The 19,216-nt window shown below is 35.7% G+C and overlaps 1 protein-coding gene across 1 annotated transcript in view; it reads left to right on the top strand.

Annotated features, from left to right (window-relative positions):
• The first annotated feature begins 277 nt into the window (after positions 1-277).
• Positions 278-19,216, top strand: part of LOC118768598 — a 129,708-nt gene continuing 110,769 nt past the window's right edge. The window contains exon 1 of the mRNA XM_036515380.1: positions 278-434. The gene's annotated coding sequence lies outside the window, so the exon portion shown is untranslated. The remainder of the gene's footprint in view (positions 435-19,216) is intronic.

The raw sequence follows: 19,216 nt of genomic DNA, 5'->3' as shown, positions 1-19,216 counted from the left end.
GAATATGATTGGTTCAGAAACATGAAACACTTGAATGGAAATGCATGGAGAGGTGGTGGTGGTGGCCATGTTGGAGAGGATGTAAAGAGAGAAAGAAAGAATATAGAATTGGATGGGAGGTGGGGAGAGGGTGTCATTCATACAGTCTGTGTTAATCTGAGATAGGCGTGTCGATGTAATCTGGCTAACATATACTACAACACACCAACATATACACACACATACCTATACACTACAACAGACACATACTTTTAAACCAAGATACATACCCATGACAAGGTAACACCCACCAGGTATCTAGAAACTTCTTCCTGGTAGATTATAAATATAGCTTTAAGTGCAGTATACTAGCCAAACCATTGCCACTCTTGCATGATATTTCTGAGAGAGACAGTCTTCAGGCTAGAATAAACACCTCAACACAAGTAATCCAGGTAATTATTTTATTTAATACGCAATTTACCAATACACTTCGTTAAAGCTTCATTAGAACTATTTGAAGCATAAACTTTTATATTGGAATTTGTTTTATTTTCAGGCAGTATTTTTAGACAAGAAACTTTTCAAAGACTTTACACTGTTACATTACAAATAAACATTTTCATTTCCAGAATATAAAATAAAGTATAGTTTGGTTATGACTATGTCAAAACTATTTAATGGAAATTAGAGGAATGGATATGTTCATCTAAGGATACACAATTTTAGGTAGTTTACAGTGGATTTCTAATTCTCAAGTGAAATATAAAATTTGTAAATTTTATGGCTGTTAAATTATTAGCTTTTTGTAAACTTAATTTTTTAAAAGCTTAGCAAGGGAGAAGGGCCCTGCCGATGGTCCTTTATATTTCCAGGGTCTTCAAAAGTGGTGAATGGAAGATAGACATTCTCAAAACAAGAGACCTAACATGAATGCATACAACAGAGAAATCCTCTCCTAAAAAGCATCTCAAGGGCCAGGTGATGGTGTTGAAAAAGGTGATAGATTAAGTCTGCAACCCAGGGAGGCAACAAAAGGATTTGAACTCAGATCACAAAGAACCACATTAAATACTACAAGGCATCTTGTCAAATATATAAATCCATCAGACCACCACCTCAGACTGGCATTTTAATTATCGACCCCTGCATAATAAAAAATCAAAATTAATCTCGGCAGGATTTGAACTCAGTAGACAAAGAGTTTGTATAAATACCACAAGTTAGTGTGTGTGTGTAGCTATATATGTATACAAATTTCAATATTGAGGATCGGATTTTTCCACAAAAAGAAAGAAAGCAAAATAAGTAAAAAACAAATTTATAGCCTGATTAAGTTTGTGTCTAAGTCCAACGTTCTAACGACTCTACTAACACAATGTAACACATGTTTTGTTTATTTGTACTTTTTAATGTTCATATAAGCATTTTTTGCCACTAAATTCAAAAATCACATTCATTTTTACCTAACATTGATAGTTATTTATTTATTCCTAATTTCATATTTGCTCGTTATATTTGTAACTTTTCTCTACAGCACTTTGTTGGTTCAATCTATTCTAGTATTGTAAGGATAATTACACAACATTCAGTAATTTTTCATTTATTGAAAAGTATTTAGGAAGTATAATATTAGTTACAACAAAAAGAAACAATAAAACTCTGCACTGTAAATGCCTTGATAACTCTTTTCTTAAGATGAGAAGTGCTTTGACGATCGAGATTTTCTAGAGTGTATACCTTCATCTCTTCTGACTAGAGACCATATATAATCTCCCATCATAGAAGTATCCCATCATCCTTGGTATCTTCTTTCCATAGTTGCAACGTCCTGATGAAATCTCTCACCATGATCCCCACTTCATGGCATTTCCAGTTCACAGATGTCTTGCAGTCTTCCCCCAGTAGATTCCATTCCTTCAACCTTGATGAAACAAGTTCAACTCCTGACTTAGTAAGACCCAGATCCCTGATTAAATCATCTAGCTCACTCTGATTTGGAAGGTGAGGCTCTGAAGTCGTTCATGGTACGAAAGCTTCCACCATTTCTTGGCTTCTGCTACTTGTTGACTCTTCAGATGAAATATTTTCTGGTGGTAGTGGTACTCGTAAACTGTCAGGTGCTCTAGATGATCAGCTTCGACATGGTTTGACAAGGTAACACCCACCAGGTATCTAGAAACTTCTTCCTGGTAGATTATAAATATAGCTTTAAGTGCAGCACACTAGCCAAACCATTGCCACTCTTGCACAATATTTCTGAGAGAGACAAAGTCTTCAGGCTAGAATAAACACCTCAACACAAGTAATCCAGGTAATTATTTTATTTAATACGCAATTTACCAATACACTTCGTTAAAGCTTCATTAGAACTATTTGAAGCATAAACTTTTATATTGGAATTTGTTTTATTTTCAGGCAGTTTTGATATATTTTTATAAATTACATTTAAATATTGTATTTGAAGGAATAATCTATGTTATAATTTGGTAAATTTAGAAATATTCTTGGAGATTTCTGTGGAATTATCAGCTTGGTTGAGAAATAGAATAGTGATGTTTTTTTTTAAAGTGTAGATTTGTGAATGAGAAAGACATGAATAATAATTGAAGAGAGGGTGTGTCATTTATAGAGATAGGTTAACAGACTAAATGGTGGTGGTCGTGGTGAAGTAGAGATTTCAAGTTATGTATGTAATGTGTGGCTGATGTGTTTTACTCCTTTAGTTATTGAACCAGGGCCATGCTGGAGCATTGCCTTTATGTATTTAGCTGATTGTATTAGCACCAACATTTCTTTTTAAGTCCGGTAAATATTTTAACCGAATCTATTTGTGGATCAGCTAAATTAGGAAATGAAGTTGATATTTTAATTAAACAGTAAGTACTAATGATTAAATCATGGAAAGAATATATATATATATATATATATATATATATAAAGTGAGAGAGAGAGAGATACACACTTGTATACATACATATATACACACACTCTTCACGTTTGTGCTAATTTCCTCCAACCATTTTATAAACTATAAAAATGTGTCCAGGATTTCAATACTTTTACAAGAAGAGAAAGTTTATATTTTTTGAACAATTTCAAAAAATATTTGATGAATTCTAAAGAAAGAAAATGTAAATTATATTTAATGACAAAAAGTTTAGATTTTAGTTTGCATGGAAAATTCAAAATTTCTAAATCAATTTTACAGAAATATAAGCTAAGAAATCAAATAGGTACGTAATTGTGTCTTTATTTTTGTCCCACTAACATTGCTTGGTGTGTTTACATCCCTGTAACTTAAAAGTTCAGCAAAAGACACCAATAGAATAAGTACTAGGCTTACAAAGAATAGGTCATGGGGTCAATTTGTTTGACTAAAGGCAGTGCTCCAGTATGGCCACAGTGAAATGACAGAAACAAGTGCAAGAATAAAAGAATATATATACATATATACACGTACACTATATAAATACACACACATAATATATACATGTTTATGTAAAAGGGAAATAAAATGTTGAAGTTGATATTGAAAAGGAGAGAGGGAATGAGAGAAAGAGAGAGAGAAGAAAGTAAAAGAAGAGAAGGACATATGAAGGATATAAAATAGGAAAGGAAGGGTTGTTATCATTATTATTAATTACTATTATTATTATTAATTACTATTACTATTATTTGGGTGGTGAGCTGGCAGAATCGTTAGCATGCTGGGAAAAATGCTAGGCAGCTATTTGTTTGCCTTTACGTTCTCCGTGCAAATTTTGCAGACATCAACCTTCATCCTTTCGGGGTCAATAAAATAAGTACCTTTTGAGTTCTGGGGTCGATGTAATCAATTTACCTGCTCTCCAGAACTTTCTGGGCTTCTGTTAAAATTTAAAGCCATTATTATTATTATTATTACGACTCATCTGCCACTACATTCTGAGTTCAAATTCCACCAAGGTCAACTTTGCCTTTCATCCTTTTGGCGTCGATTCAATAAGTTCCAGCTATGCACTGGAGGCGATGTAATTTACTAGTCCCCTCACCCCAAATTTCAGGCCTTGTGCCTATTGTAAGAAAGCATTCTTCTTCTTCTTATTATTATTATTATATTATTATTAATATTATTATTATTATTATCATTATTATTATTATTATTATTATTATTATATTATTATCATTATCATTATAATTACTGTGACGTGCTGGCAGAATTGTGAGGAAGCAAAGCAAAAATGTTGAGCGGCATTTTGTCCATCTTTACATTCTGAGTTCAAATTCCACCAAGGTTGACTTAGCCTCTCATCCTCTTGGATCGATAATTAATACTAGTTGAGTACTGGGGTCAGTGTAATAGACTGGACCCTTCCTTAACTGCTGGCCTTGCGCCAAAACTGGAAATCATTTAAAAAAGAATTTTTTTAATCATTGTGTTGTTGTTGTTATTTTATTATTATCAATTATTATTATTGTTATTGTTATTATTATTATTTTTATTATTATATTATTATTGTTATAATTATTATTATTATTATTATTATTATTATTATTATTATTGTTATAATTATTATTATTATTATTATTATTTTATTATTTTTTTTTTTTATTATTATATTATTATTATTATTATTATCATTATTATGTATTATTATTTTGTTATAATTATTATTTTATTATTATTATTATATTATATTATTATTTTATTGTTATAATATTATTATTATTATTTTTATTTTTTTTATTATTATTCATTATTATTATTATTATTATTTTATTTTATTATTATTATTATTTTATTATTATTCTATTATATTATCATTATTATTCTATTATATTATTATTATTATTATTATCATTATTTATATTATTATTTATTATTATTATATCATATTATTATATTATATTATTATCATTATTATTATCATTATTATTATTATTATTATTATTATTATTATTATTATTACTATTATCATTATAATTACTGTGACGTCCTGGCAGAATTGTGAGGAAGCAAAGCAAAATGTTGAGCGGCATTTTGTCCATCTTTACATTCTGAGTTCAAATTCCACCAAGGTTGACTTAGCCTCTCATCCTCTTTGGATCGATAAATTAAGTACAAGTTGAGTACTGGGGTCAGTGTAATAGACTGGACCCTTCCTTAAACTTGCTGGCCTTGCGCCAAAACTGGAAATCATTTAAAAAAGAATTTTTTTTAATCATTGCTGTTGTTGTTGTTATTATTATTATTATCAATTATTATTATTGTTATTGTTATTATTATTATTTTTATTATTATTATTATTATTGTTATAATTATTATTATTATTATTATTATTATTATTGATGTTGTTATTGTTATAGTTATTGATATTCTTCTCCTTATTATTATTATTATTATTATTATTATTATTATTATTATTAATGTGATGAACAAGCAGAATTGTTACAAAATGCCAGACAAAATACTTTGCATCATTTCTTCCAAGTTTACATTTTGAGTTCAAATTCCACCAAGGGTGATTTTGCCCCTCGTCCTTTTGGGATTGATAAAATAAGAACCAGTTAGGTGCTGGGGGGTGACATAATCAATTAACCCCCCACACCCAAAATTTCAGGCCTTATGCCTATAGTAGAAAGGATTATTATTATCTTTAAAATATTACCAAAAAAATTTGGGGGCATAGCTGTATGGTTAAGAAATTCACTTCAGAACCTTGTGGTCTCAGGTTCAGTCCCACTTTGCAGCACCTTAAAGAATTAACTTCTTCTAATGTTCCAGGTTGATTCAAGCCTTGTGAATGGGTTTCGTACATGGAACTGATAAATCCTATGGTATATACATGTGGGTGTATATTCATGTATGCATATCTACATTTGTACTTGTATGTGTATGCATGTATGTGTGTGTGTGTGTGTGTGTGTGCAAATGTCTGCTCATGTCTCCTTGTCTTGACATCTACTGCGAATTATAAACAAATGTCACGTCAACAAACAGAGTCGTTTGTTTGCAGTGTTCCACCAGAAAACATATCCAACCATTGTGCTGTTCATGTTGGAAGAACTTGGGGAAATATTCTCTTGCTTGAAACCAGGTGAGGATTGGTAAGCCTCATCGAGTGTAGTCATAGACTTGACTGAGTGGGACTCACAAGAACCTGGCAAGAAACAAAACAAAATTATTAGAAGGAAAATACAGAAAAGAAAATACACCACCTGATGTATTATAAAGGTTTTGACATCCATTTTCCCTAACTGGCATGGGTAGGACAGTTGACGAGGAAGCAGTGAACCAGAGGACATTGCTGAGCTCCAATGAAAGATTTGGCAAGATTTCTACAGCTGGATGATCTTCTTAACACCAGATGCACACATACACGTGTGTGTGTGTGTTTATGCATGCATAAGAGTATATGAATGCATAAACATGGGTTTACTTATGTTTGATTGCACATCTGATTTTGTATGCTAGCATGGGTTAGGTGAATATATTATTGTAGCCTTGTTTTACAGACAGACAGCCTTCTTATTGCTCACCCAAAACCATTTTGCAAGAACAAAAGTTCATATTTCCCATGTCTTCCAAGGTGGGGGTGATTGGTTGACAGATGTTTCTGCCTGGAGCAACTTAAAAGAGATTGCAAACATAAACAAATGCACAGACACCTATGCGCACACACACTCAGCTCGAGTTCACCGCTTCCTGTAGCAGAAACAGCTGGAAGCTAATGAAGGTGTCTATGTAACTCTTGTTCTTTTGTCATTCATTGATTCATATCTATAAACATACATAGACACAAACATTTATACACGGGTATGTGAAGGTATATTCATATATTTACATATGTCCATTTATGTATATCTGTATGTATGTATATATCATCATCATCATCGTTTAACGTCCACTTTCCAAGCTAGCATGGGTTGGACAATTTGACTGAGGTCTGGTGAACCAGATGGCTGCACCAGGCTCCAATGTTGATCTGGCAGAGTTTCTACAGCTGGATGCCCTTCTTAACGCCAACCACTCCGAGAGTGTAGTGGGTGCTTTTACGTGTCACTGGCACGGGGCCAGTCACGCGATACTGGTAATGACCTTGCTCAAATCTTTTACACATGCCACCGGCACAGGTGCCAGTAAGGCGATGCTGGTAACTATCACACTCGAATGGTGACTTTTATGTGCCAACGGCATGGAGGCTAGTTAGCCGCTCTGGCAACGATCACGCTCGGATGGTGCTCTTAATACCCTACAAGCACGGGGCTCGAGTGCCAGTAAGGTGACGCTTGTAACGATCACAATCGAAGGGTGCCTTTTAAGGGCCACTGGCACAGAAGCCAGTTAGCCGCTACGGACGCTAGTCATCGAATTTGATTTTGATTTCACTTGATCAACAGGTCTTCGCAAGCAGAGTTTAAGTCGTCCAAAGAAGGAAAAGGTATGCATAAGTGGGCTGGTTATGCCCCTGGCATAGGCCACGAGGTTATGGTCTCATTTGGTTTGCTGGGTCTTCTCACACACGGCATATTTCCAAAAGTCGCGGTCACTAGTCATTTCCTTGGTGAGGCCTAAAGTTCGAAGGTCGTGCTTCACCTCTTCATCTCAGATCTTCCTGGGTCTACCTCTTCCACAGGTTCCCTCAACCGCTATGGTGTGGCACTTTCTCACACAGCTATCCTCATCCATTCTTGCCACATGACCATACCAGCACAGTTGTCTCTCTTGCACACCACATCTGATGCTTCTTAGGTCCAACTTTTCTCTGAAGGTACTTACACTCTCTCGAGTATGCACACTGACATTACACATCCATCAGAGCATACTGGCTTCATTCCTTGTGAGCTTACATATGTTCTCAGCAGTCACAGCCCATGTTTCACTGCCATGTAGCATGGCTGTTCGTACACATGTGACATACTGTCTACCTTTTACTCTGAGTGAGAGGCCCTTTGTCACCAGCAGAGGTAAGAGCTCTCTGAAATTTGCCCAAGCTATTCTTATTCTAGCAGCCACACTTTCAGTGCACCCTCCCCTGCTACTGACTTTGTCACCTAGTCCACGGAAGCTATCAACTACTTCTAGTTTTTCTTCCTGGAATGTGGCGGAAGTTGATCTCTGCACATTTTCAGTATTTATAGCTCCCAAGCATCTGCCATATACAAAAACTATTTTCCTAGTTAGCCTTCCCTTGACGTTGCTGCACCTCTTATGTGTCCATAGCTTACACTGGGTACATCTTAGAGTTTCTACCTACACCTCTACTACAGATTGTGCAGGGCCATCTACCTGAAGGGGTTTGTGGTTTGCCTGCCTTCCTACTTATTAGGACTTTGGTTTTAGCTAGGTTGACTCTAAGGCCCTTTGATAATATATATATATATATATTTATATATATATATATATATATATTAATATTTAGCAGAAGTAACAAAGTGACCCAAGATCCGAAAGTTTCGTTTATTAGCATTTATCAAACTGGTTCTTTGGAGGTATATTCCCAGACCTCCAAAAACCAGTTTGATGAGTGTCAACTCTCAGACCTTGAGTCCCTACTGTCACGTCCCAATCACCCCTACCTCTGTCTTTCATCTCTCAATCACTCTCTCTTCTTCTTTTTACTCTACTATCTTACTGCTGTGACAAAGATGGCAGTAAATCTCTTCCTTCACCATTCTTCAATGAAACTAGGATATTACTGGACCACCTGGGTCTCTCCCCAACACCCAAACCACTCCTTTTCATATATTTTTACCCTAGATCTCTCACACATCCACAAGGTGTATGTGAACCCAGAGATTGAGGGGACATTTAGTTTTGTCAAGGACGGCATCGCCTCTAGCGATGGTGCCATAAGATGCACCTAGTGCACATTGTGCAGTGGTTGGTGTCAGGAGAGCATCCAGCTGCAGAAAGAAACCAGAAAAACTGGAACTTCAGGCAAGATATTCTCTGAACCATCCAACCCATTCCAGCATTGGAAGTGGAGGTAAAATGATGATCATCATACATACATAGACGTATGGATGTATAAATATACATATGTTGCATCCTTGTGTATATATTATACACATTCATTCATATATATGTATGCATGTGTAATAAATACATCTACAATTAGATTAAAGTCTAATTATTATGAGGGGTTTTGTAGGTTTTTCTTCCCCAAAATAACCAAATAATGGCACAAATGAAACATAAACATTCATTCCAATTTAATTTTACAATTGAAATATTTGCAATTATCTGCTTTTCTCTTTATAAACTTTGTTGTCAACATCAACAGCAATAACAACAACATAGCCTTATCCAGCTTTTCTCCAAAATATGTTGTTGTTTAGTCCATGTTTATTCAAAGAGCTGACATCCTGAAGAAGGTCTCTTTTATTTTTCATTCCTCCTGGGGTCAATAGAGTAACAGTTATTATTTCATAGACCAAGGAGGGGTGGAGGATCATTCTGATGATGATGGGTCACCACAATGTCATTAAACACCCCCACCAATATTTCCTAATCCACCTCATTAAACACCCAATACTTCATAATAAACTACACCAAGTTATAACTCCTCACCTGACACAAAACAAAACACACTTCACCTGCCAAACCCCTTTTTCATACAAACACATCTTTCTCATTGCTACCCAAACATTGTCCCTTATATTAAAGATAATTAAGATGAACCTAACTTTCATTAATTGGGCTTATTCATTAACCAATCTTTATTATCTCAATCAGCAACAAATAATAACGATCCTCTCAACATGCTGTCTATCAGTGTGATTATATGAAAGCCCATCTTCGGATAAGCTTTCCGAGTTAATCAATGTTGTGTATGATAATTGTGTGGATTATATTGAAATGTCGAGAGATTTACAGCATTTGTCAGGTTAAGAACAGTTTCATCTCCAGCTTTATTCATATCTGTTAATCCAAGTAAATATGATGGAAACCAAGCCAACCATGACTGTCCCATCATTAGTAATACTTGTATCTGACAAATGTCTATGAAACATAATAAAGTCTATGTTTTGCTAATTGTTCCATGTTAACGAAGTTTGAACATGATTGCTGTGTGTTGGGACATAATATAGCATGTACACCAATTAAAGTTAATTATCTCTACAGCTTAGTGTCTCGTTATTGAGTGCTTTTGGAGCAGGGGAATCTCTTTGACTAATTATCGTTAAATAAATCTAAGCCACACATGACTATTTCTTTGTGATGTTGAGAGCAAATATCATTTCCAGTGAAAATAATTATTTCTAATATTTAGACTCCATGTAATTAATGACACTTATTAATACATCTTATAATAGATTGTAATAAGTTGTTTAGATATTAATTAGACAAGATTAATTCCCTGACAAAAATACATAAATGTTTTGTTTGTGTTTTTCAAATGATGAAGCAAACATCATCTCCCTGAAACTTTAATATTTTCACAAAGCTAAATGTTTTCCTTATATTTCTTTACAGATTCACTATGGAAGACCAGACTGAAAATACTAGGGTTAGTTCAGAGAGAGAATCAGCAGTGAAGGCCATGTCTGGAGACAAAGAAAGCACAAAAGAAACTGAAAAACAAATAGTTGCTAAAATACAGAGGATTCTTCAATATGATCGCTGCATGATGTTTATGGAGCATATAGTTAAGGAGAGCAAACATTATGAAAGTCTGGGATTAAGTGCCAATTCTATTTTAGAAAAGGTCAAAGAGAGACTTGGAATTTTGCTGAAAAATACTAAAGAACAGAATATTTCTATTGTGCAGGACCTTGAATGGTTTCAACAAAGACTCTTTGACATTTATGTCACCAGCAATCCATACAACCACAAGACCATAGAACCAGCAAAAGTAACAAAATTTCGGCCTCTTCAGCTAGTTGTGACCAGGGTAGCAAATATCAAGGAATCTGGAGAAGAATTTGAAGAAATCCCAATAATATCCAATATTGTCATTATAGAGGAGGGAGTTATGACATATTCCCACCATTGCAAGATAATAAGTTTAGTAACAAGAGACAGTGACAGAATTGATGTCCATTGTCCATCTTCTGTGACCAGTTTCACAAGAATCAGTGAAGACATGGTTCTGGCAACCCTCCCATTCCAAGAAATGATTCTTATTATCAGCCCCAAAACCTTCAAGATCAAAAGGATAAAGTTGGGGTTATATATGGTGAGTTACTTGGAAGATTCTACACTTATAGGTGTAGAAATGTTTGGTAAGACAGTTTACCAATTTGATTGGGAGGATAACACCATTAACTATCAATTTATTACCAAAGAAACCCCTACAGATATTGCTGTAGGGGTCCAGAATATACTTGCAATTACATTCGCCAGCATCAACAGAGTAATCTGTTACAAACTGGATGGCCAACAGTTATGGGAGGTAGAGACCCATTCTCTGCACCTCCCAAGTAAAATCTCTCTGTACCAAAATTATTTCTATGTCCTCCAGGGACAAATAATTTATAGGATTTCAGCTAAAGGTGGTGTAACAAGGAGGGACATTGGCAGGAAATGCCGCTCTATTTCTGTTGGTAAAGATACCATTTTGGTAACAGATTATTGCGGCAAACCACATGGTATTCAAATGAATAAAGACTTTTGGCCCAAACTGTCATACAACCACCAGCTACATACCCCCAGTTTAAAAGACTATATTGATATTGAGGATTGCTACAACATTACAGATATTCTACCTATGTCTACATCTTCTATATTAATAATTTACAAAAACAAGAAAGCTAAATTATTCACTGATAACGGGGAAATAATTAACCAAAATAATTCAGTTTTCCTTGAGCTTCCTTCTTTCTGTTGTAGAATAAACGCAAACAGATTCCTGGTATTTTATCCTGAAATGAAAGGATTTCAGTATATCACCTGTCCTGAACTAAGAAAAGGCCCTTTAATAAAGGTGCAAACTGGTTACATGAAAATATGTCATATTGTATCAAATAAGTGTCTGGCTGTGACCACCACTGAAAACAAAAGCGAGGTCCATATCCTCTTGATCAACGAAGATAAAGTTGACATTGCAGAAAGAATTTCTCTGGGACATCATAATGTCAGCATTGCTGCAACTCCAATTAATTTTGTAGTCGTAGATGGAAACGAAAATAAAATGGTATTTTATTCCACATGTGGTGAAGAACTTTTTCAAAAATACCTTCCATTCTATGGCTACCCTCATCACATCTACTCTGATAATGTTTATTTCTATGTCCTCTTCAGGAGACACTCTATTCTCAGATGTTACGATCTATATGGAGAAATGAAATGGCAGTGGGAACTGCCTTTCCCTGTTCACCCTCACATTGCTGTTTTCCAAGGAACTCTTTATGTCCCGGACACTCAACTCAACAGGGTTCTTCTATACAAGTATCAAGACCGGTCGTCTGCCTGCCTTTTACCCATTAAAAATCCTTATATCAGAAATCTAAATCTACGACTCAAAGAAAAGGAGAATGACCAAAAACTTGTCATTGGTGAAATATGTAATCTGTCCAATGGACAGTTGGTGGTGTCTGACATCAAGCATGATTGCTTGATGTACATTTCTGAGGAAGGAGACATTGTGTCCAGATTATCTCTGCCGTCTACAGCCACAGATATATGTCGATGGGATTCTAATCATATAGGGGTCACATTACCCCTACAGAAACAATTAAGGGTCATCGGAAACCTATCAAAGAGAGTGAGAAGTGTATCATTAAGGCAGCCTTATGTACGGGTGTGTAAGATGGGTGAATGTGAAATTGTTTGTTATTGTGATAAACCATCACATTTAGACATTTTAGCCATCAATTATTATAATCAAGTTGAAGTAATTAAGACAATTAATATCCCTGTGTTTGTGAAATCATTATCAATAGACAAGAAAACAGAAAAGCTATTAATTGTTACTAGGAGAAAAGCTTTTCAGTACAACACTAGAATAGGTGGTGGTGGTCATGGCGATCGTCAGATGGTCCCCAGTGTTTTAATGTCCCAAGTGAAACGTCCCCTCAGTCTCCAAGGTGGATCTATTGACCAAACGTCTGTTTATCTGATAGACAGAAGCCGTATGTTTGCCATAAACGATCAGAATTTGTTGGTTAATGATCTCGTTACTAATAATCAACTTAATTATTATATCGACCTGGTGGATGTATTTTCCAGAAACATTTCTCTCAGTGAAATGTTGTCTTCCACTTTATATCTTCAGGACCTGACAGTTTCTGATAAAGCCAGACATATTCCTCTCCCTAAACATTTGGGAGACAAAGAACCAGTGGAGATTCATCGTTTGGTTCTTACTGAAAATAATCTGATTGCAGGATGTGACAGGAAGAATGGAAACATTAAGATATTCACATTGGATGGTCACCTTTTGGATTCAATCAAAGTGAATGTTTATTATTATATTAAAATGTGTCGATGGCATTCAAACACACTGGTCATTACGAATAATAAACACCAACTGTTGACATTAAAAGTGGAATTTCCATTGTCGTTGGTAATTTACCAAACGAGAAATAAATATTATTGTGTGGCTTCTTTATCAAACAATCAACTGGTTTTGAGTGAATCGGGAGATAGAAGACATTTGCATTTTGTTGATATTGATGAAATACATTCGAGTGTGAAGGAAATAAAAAAAATAGACATACCTGAACCATTAATATTGAGAGACGAAGATGGAAATTGTTCTGATGATATCCTGGATATTAAAGTTACTGATGAAGATGTCATCATCGTCTTTAACGAAAGATTCATCATTTTCTTCAACAGTGGTGGTCAATATTTACATTCAGTCAGACACTACATGGAGGATTATTATAGTGATGATGACAGGATGACAATTGATGACAGTTTTTTGTACATTTATGGTGAGTGGGAGAAATGTTCAGGTTCATCTAGATATGAAAACATTTTGTGTTTGACCCAGAATGGGGAATACCAGAGAATATTTTTAAATGAAAGAATTTATAAACATAGAGTACTTTTCTCCAGTATAGACTGTAAAGGACCAAGGTTTGTTGGAAGCCTCAGGAGGAAGGAATTTTATGTTGAAGGGTTGTTTATGGTGAATCGAGACAGCTTCCCGGTTGCTCGTTTACAAACAGACGAATGTCCTGTTCAAGTAAAAGATTTTGATGTCTCTGAGGAAGGAAAGACAGTTGTGTGTGAAAAAGCCAATAATGGAAATGTTAAAATATTCGATGAAGACGGCCAGTTGCTATGTCACAGAAATGTTGCAAGTTTAGTTGGTGGTGTGTTTTTACACAAGAATCACACATAATGGCCACGGTTCCTAAAAGGAAAGAAATATTTCAACTGAATGGAGAAGATTTGCAGACATCTCAAGTTTGGTCGAGTCTCATCCCTTATGGTGTAATATGGAGAAAAGTGGCGGGTATTTACTGGTGTGTACATAATGAATTGATTGAATGTCATTGCATAAAGATTGATGGGGACCAAGTGAACATTCTGGAATCTGTGTCGTCATTAAATCTTGATTCTGGTCTTCGTTTCCCTTCCATTACATCTGAAACGAACAAGGAAATATTCAGTAAGGAATTAATTAATAAATTGGAATACAGAGGAGGAGATGGAGATGGAGGAGGAAGAAGAAGAGGTAAATCAGGTGAAATAATTGGTAAAGGTAGATTAAAGGTGAGATGTGGTAATTACATAGCGGAGATTAATAATTCAGGAATTGATGAAATATCAGTGAGGAGATTTCCATATAGGACAGCAATGGTCCCTTTTTCCATTCCTGCATTCGAGGAACCTGTTGATTATGATTTGTGGGACATTAGGGACCGGAACAGTAAACTAATTAAGTTAGATGAGAATGTGAGTGTGTTGATGTTTCGAGAAAGTGTCACATTAATCAGAACAACAACAACAACAGTGGACATACTTCAACATGAACAACAACAACGAACACCACTGGACATATGTCGGTGGACAGAGGAATGTTTCATTGTCGCCTTTGGGAGAGAAATGAGGGTCTTCGATAGGGATCTCCGTCGTTTAAAAACCATCAGAACTGAGAAATACTACAACAGGATTTATAAATACAACGACAATCAACTCGTGTGTGGTGGTCATTATATTAGAGACATAACTCAAAAAGAGAGACACATGAAATACAAAAGAAAATGGAGAAACAACAAGTATTACTATTTTTACAAAGACCCCTACATCTTTGACCCTTATTATGTGGATGTGGTTGATTTCAAAGATGGGAAATGTAAAGATGAAGTGTGTCGTGGGGAGATGAGGAGATTGGGAAGGTTTGAGGGAGACGAAGGGGTGGTGGATGGTGTGGGAGTCACATCTTTTGGTGATGTTGTTGTTGTGAGGTGGGAGATGAAGAAGAAGGGGTCTGGAATATTGAAAGTTTTGTGTTTTGTGGAATGGTTCAGGGAAAAGTCTTTGGTGAGGAGGATAAGAATAGGAGAAAGAATATTTATTGGTCGGGAATATTATATTCCAAGACCTCGTCTGACCATAATTGGTGAATGTGTTTATATAACAGATTTCAGAAACAATATTTACGAAATACCTCGACATATTGAAGAGGAAACATCTGAAGATGATGAAATCCTGGGATTTAAAGATAATCGAAAATATTTACTCCTCAGAGGGTATGATAATGAAGTCTTTAAAGTTCTTGGTTTGGATGTTTCAGACAATTCTTTGATGGTTTTTGGAATTATTCCTGGAAGTCAATCTTTTGCTTTCTTTTATTTTGACAAATAAATATTTCCAGAAATATTAAACTTCAATCTTCTTATTATTATTATTGTTGTTGTAAATGGCTTCGCCCGGGAATCGAACCTGCATCGCATACATCGCATTCTACACACTTATTGTTGTAACATTCCTCAACACTCTCTCTTTGTGTGTGTGTGTATATTTATATACAGTATATGTACATGTATTTATATACAGTATATATATATACACATATTTAGGAATGTATGTATAGAAATAAGGCTATAAATATGTATGTTTGTGTGTGTGTGTATATACGCATGTATATATATGTATATATATATATATATACGCATGCATGTATGTATAGGAATGTCTGGTCCGAAAGCAGAGACTTTCATAATCATTGATTCTCCATTAAAAGGCAGACGACCACCGCCGCCGTCTCCGCCGTCGTCGTCGTGGTGGTGGTCGTCGTCTCCGCCGCAGTCGTCGTCGTCGTCGTGGCCGTCGTCGCCGTCGTGGTCGTCGTCGCCGTCGTGGTCGTCGTCGTCGTATCCGCCGCCTCCGCCGTCGTCGTCGTCTCCGCCGTCGTCGTCGTCTCCGCCGTCGTGGTCGTCGTCGTCATCATCGTCGTCATCATCGTCGTCATCATCATCATCATCACCATCATCGTCATCATCATCATCGTCGTCATCATTATCATCATCGTCATCATCGTCGTCGTCGTCATCATCATCACCATCATCGTCATCATCATCATCGTCGTCATCATCATCGTCATCATCGTCATCATCATCATCATCAGCATCGTCGTCGTCATCATCATCATATCGTCGTCATCATCATCATCGTCGTCATCATCACCATCATCATCATCATCGTCGTCATCATCATCGTCGTCGTCATCAGTGTCGTGTGTGCGTGTGTGCAGTCTGCATCTGACAGTTTTTACCGTTTAAAAAGAATAGATTGTTGTTGTTGTTGCAGTGACATTCCAACTGCACACACGCACAAACATTGCCTTTCGTCCTCGTAGGGTTGTTGTTGTTGTTGTTGTTGCTGTTGTGGGTTCATAAAAAAAGTGAAGGACACTTTAAGAAGCAACTCTAAAAATATTGTCCTGCGGCGGTTTAAGTGTAAAATATTATAAAAGTATGCATCTATGAGTTTTATGTGTTTAAAAAACATAGCAAAGACCTGTGTGTATATGTAGGTATATACATGTGTATAAAGGTATTTTTGCATAAAAAAGGGTATTTTTGAATGAAATTTGGTAGAAATAACTTTCAAACGATGCAGATTACGATTACAAAGAAATTTGTTGGCAAAATGTTTTGTAAGGGTTCGAGGGAAAAAATGTGTGATTTAAGGGAGATTTGGCTGTTGTTTCTAGCACACCACCCTCCTTGTCTTCTTTTTTTTATCATTTTTTCCCTCAGAAACACATTTATGTTATAAAAAAATAAAAAGAATATTTAAAAAATCTCTGATTATTTTTAGCCCCACTTCCTGGCCCCCGATTCTTTCTCTTTATATAATTGTAAAATATTGGAGAGCCTGAGAAGATTCTTGCTGGGATTTATCCACAGGGATTTAAATAAGAGCTTTGTAAAAGAGGATTTCTTTTGAGAGCATCCTTTTCTGTTAGGAAATGAAAGTGGAAGTTCCATTAAAAATATCCATTTTCCTGGAAGTTATGAGGAAACAAAGTCGATGGGGTGTTCATCTGTAGTTATGCCACAGGATGTATATATATATATATATATATATATATATATATATATATATATATATATAACTGTAGAAATGTAGGTGTGTGTATATATATATATTATATGTATGTGTGTTTGTGTATACATTTATTCATGTATATGTACAAGTTTAAAAAAGAAATATCAAAAGATGTTGGAATATTTGAGGTATTGGATAATTTCCGACTCTATTGTATAGGATTGCCGATACATTTATATAGGAATATAAATATACATCATTACTATACCCACAGGAAAGCAGAATATTATACGTACATACATATTCATATATAAACTCAAATATATATACATATAATTATACATTATTATACGTAGACTTCTTGCACACACGTAGAAAAGACGACGGGTAAATCCATCTGTGACAACCCATGCTTAAGGGTATCTGGTGATATTTCGGGTCTGGTATCATACAAACTGCCCAGTCTGGAGTCTCTCTATAACTTCTGCCGCTTCCCGTTCAATTGTTTCTAGCTTAGCAACACTAATTTGAATGACAAAAAACGTGGAGAAAAAGGCGGGAAAATGTATGTATAGATGTATATATATGTATATATGTGTGTGTGCGTGTGTGTGTATGTGTATGTATAATCGGATGAGTATGAATATATATATATACACATAGAGAGATACATACACGGAATCTATCTATATATATATGTATGTATGTATGTATATGTGGATGTGTATGAATATCTATATACATATATAGAGAGAGAAATATAAAGTAGAGAGACTGGTGTATCTATCTCTCAGACTATGTGTATGTCTGTCTGTTTTTCTATCTATCTATCTATCTATCTATCTATCTATCTATCTATCTATCTTTCTCTGTCTGCATTTGTGTGCTTGTTTCTCTCTCTCTCCCTCTTTTCTCTTTCTATCTACCTCTCTTACAGTCTATATATTTGACTGTCTGTCTGTCTCTCTCTCCTTCTCTCTCTCTATCTATCTATCAATGTATCATCTCTCTCCTTCTCTCCATAATACGCTACGGTGTTATAATATGTACATTTCGCTGTTGTGTGTGGCAAGATGGTGTTGGTCTGATGTGTACGTTTATAGTCGTTCACAAATCCATTGTGGGGTGCATTCGATTGCATTTTGTGGTTCCCCAGCCACATGGGAGAAGTGCAAAGGCAAGCCGAAACGATAATGGTGCTAAAGATAGCTTCCAGCACACCCTGCCTTCCCTATCAATTCTTTAAGACATACTGAACGTGCACCGAGGAATTCCTTACGTAGACCCTGCGACTAAAGCGCAGTCGCTGCGGACGACACCTGGTAACCGTATGTGGTGAAGGTGCACTCAACGCACACGACTAGGGACATACCCAAAACAACGGGTGGACACGACATTTTAAAGTCTCCTATGTATTGTATGGATATTCTTTATTTTTGTACTTAAGTCATTTTGACTGAGGCCACGCTGGAGCACCGCCTTGAAGGGTTCTTTTAATCAAAGAAATCGACACCAGGACTTATGAAGCCTTGTACTTAACCTATCGGTCGTCTTTGCCGAACTACTAAGTGACGTTGACGTAAACATAGAGACATCGGTTGTCAAGCGCTGGTGACGGGAGGAGATAGACACACACACACACACACACACACACATATACCCGATAGGCTTGTTAGCAGAGTTACAGGCCGAAAGTTATCAACAATGTCCCCCTTGTTCGGATCCTTCCTCAATGGCATCACCACACCTTGGCTCACAGTTCTGCTGCCTGTTGCGTTAGACATCTTGCAAAATCTCACC

The sequence above is a fragment of the Octopus sinensis genome, linkage group LG30 (assembly GCF_006345805.1).
Source record: "Octopus sinensis linkage group LG30, ASM634580v1, whole genome shotgun sequence".
NCBI lineage: Eukaryota > Metazoa > Mollusca > Cephalopoda > Octopoda > Octopodidae > Octopus > Octopus sinensis.
Note: the sequence above shows the minus strand (reverse complement) of the source record. Positions and strands in the feature narration are given on the sequence as shown.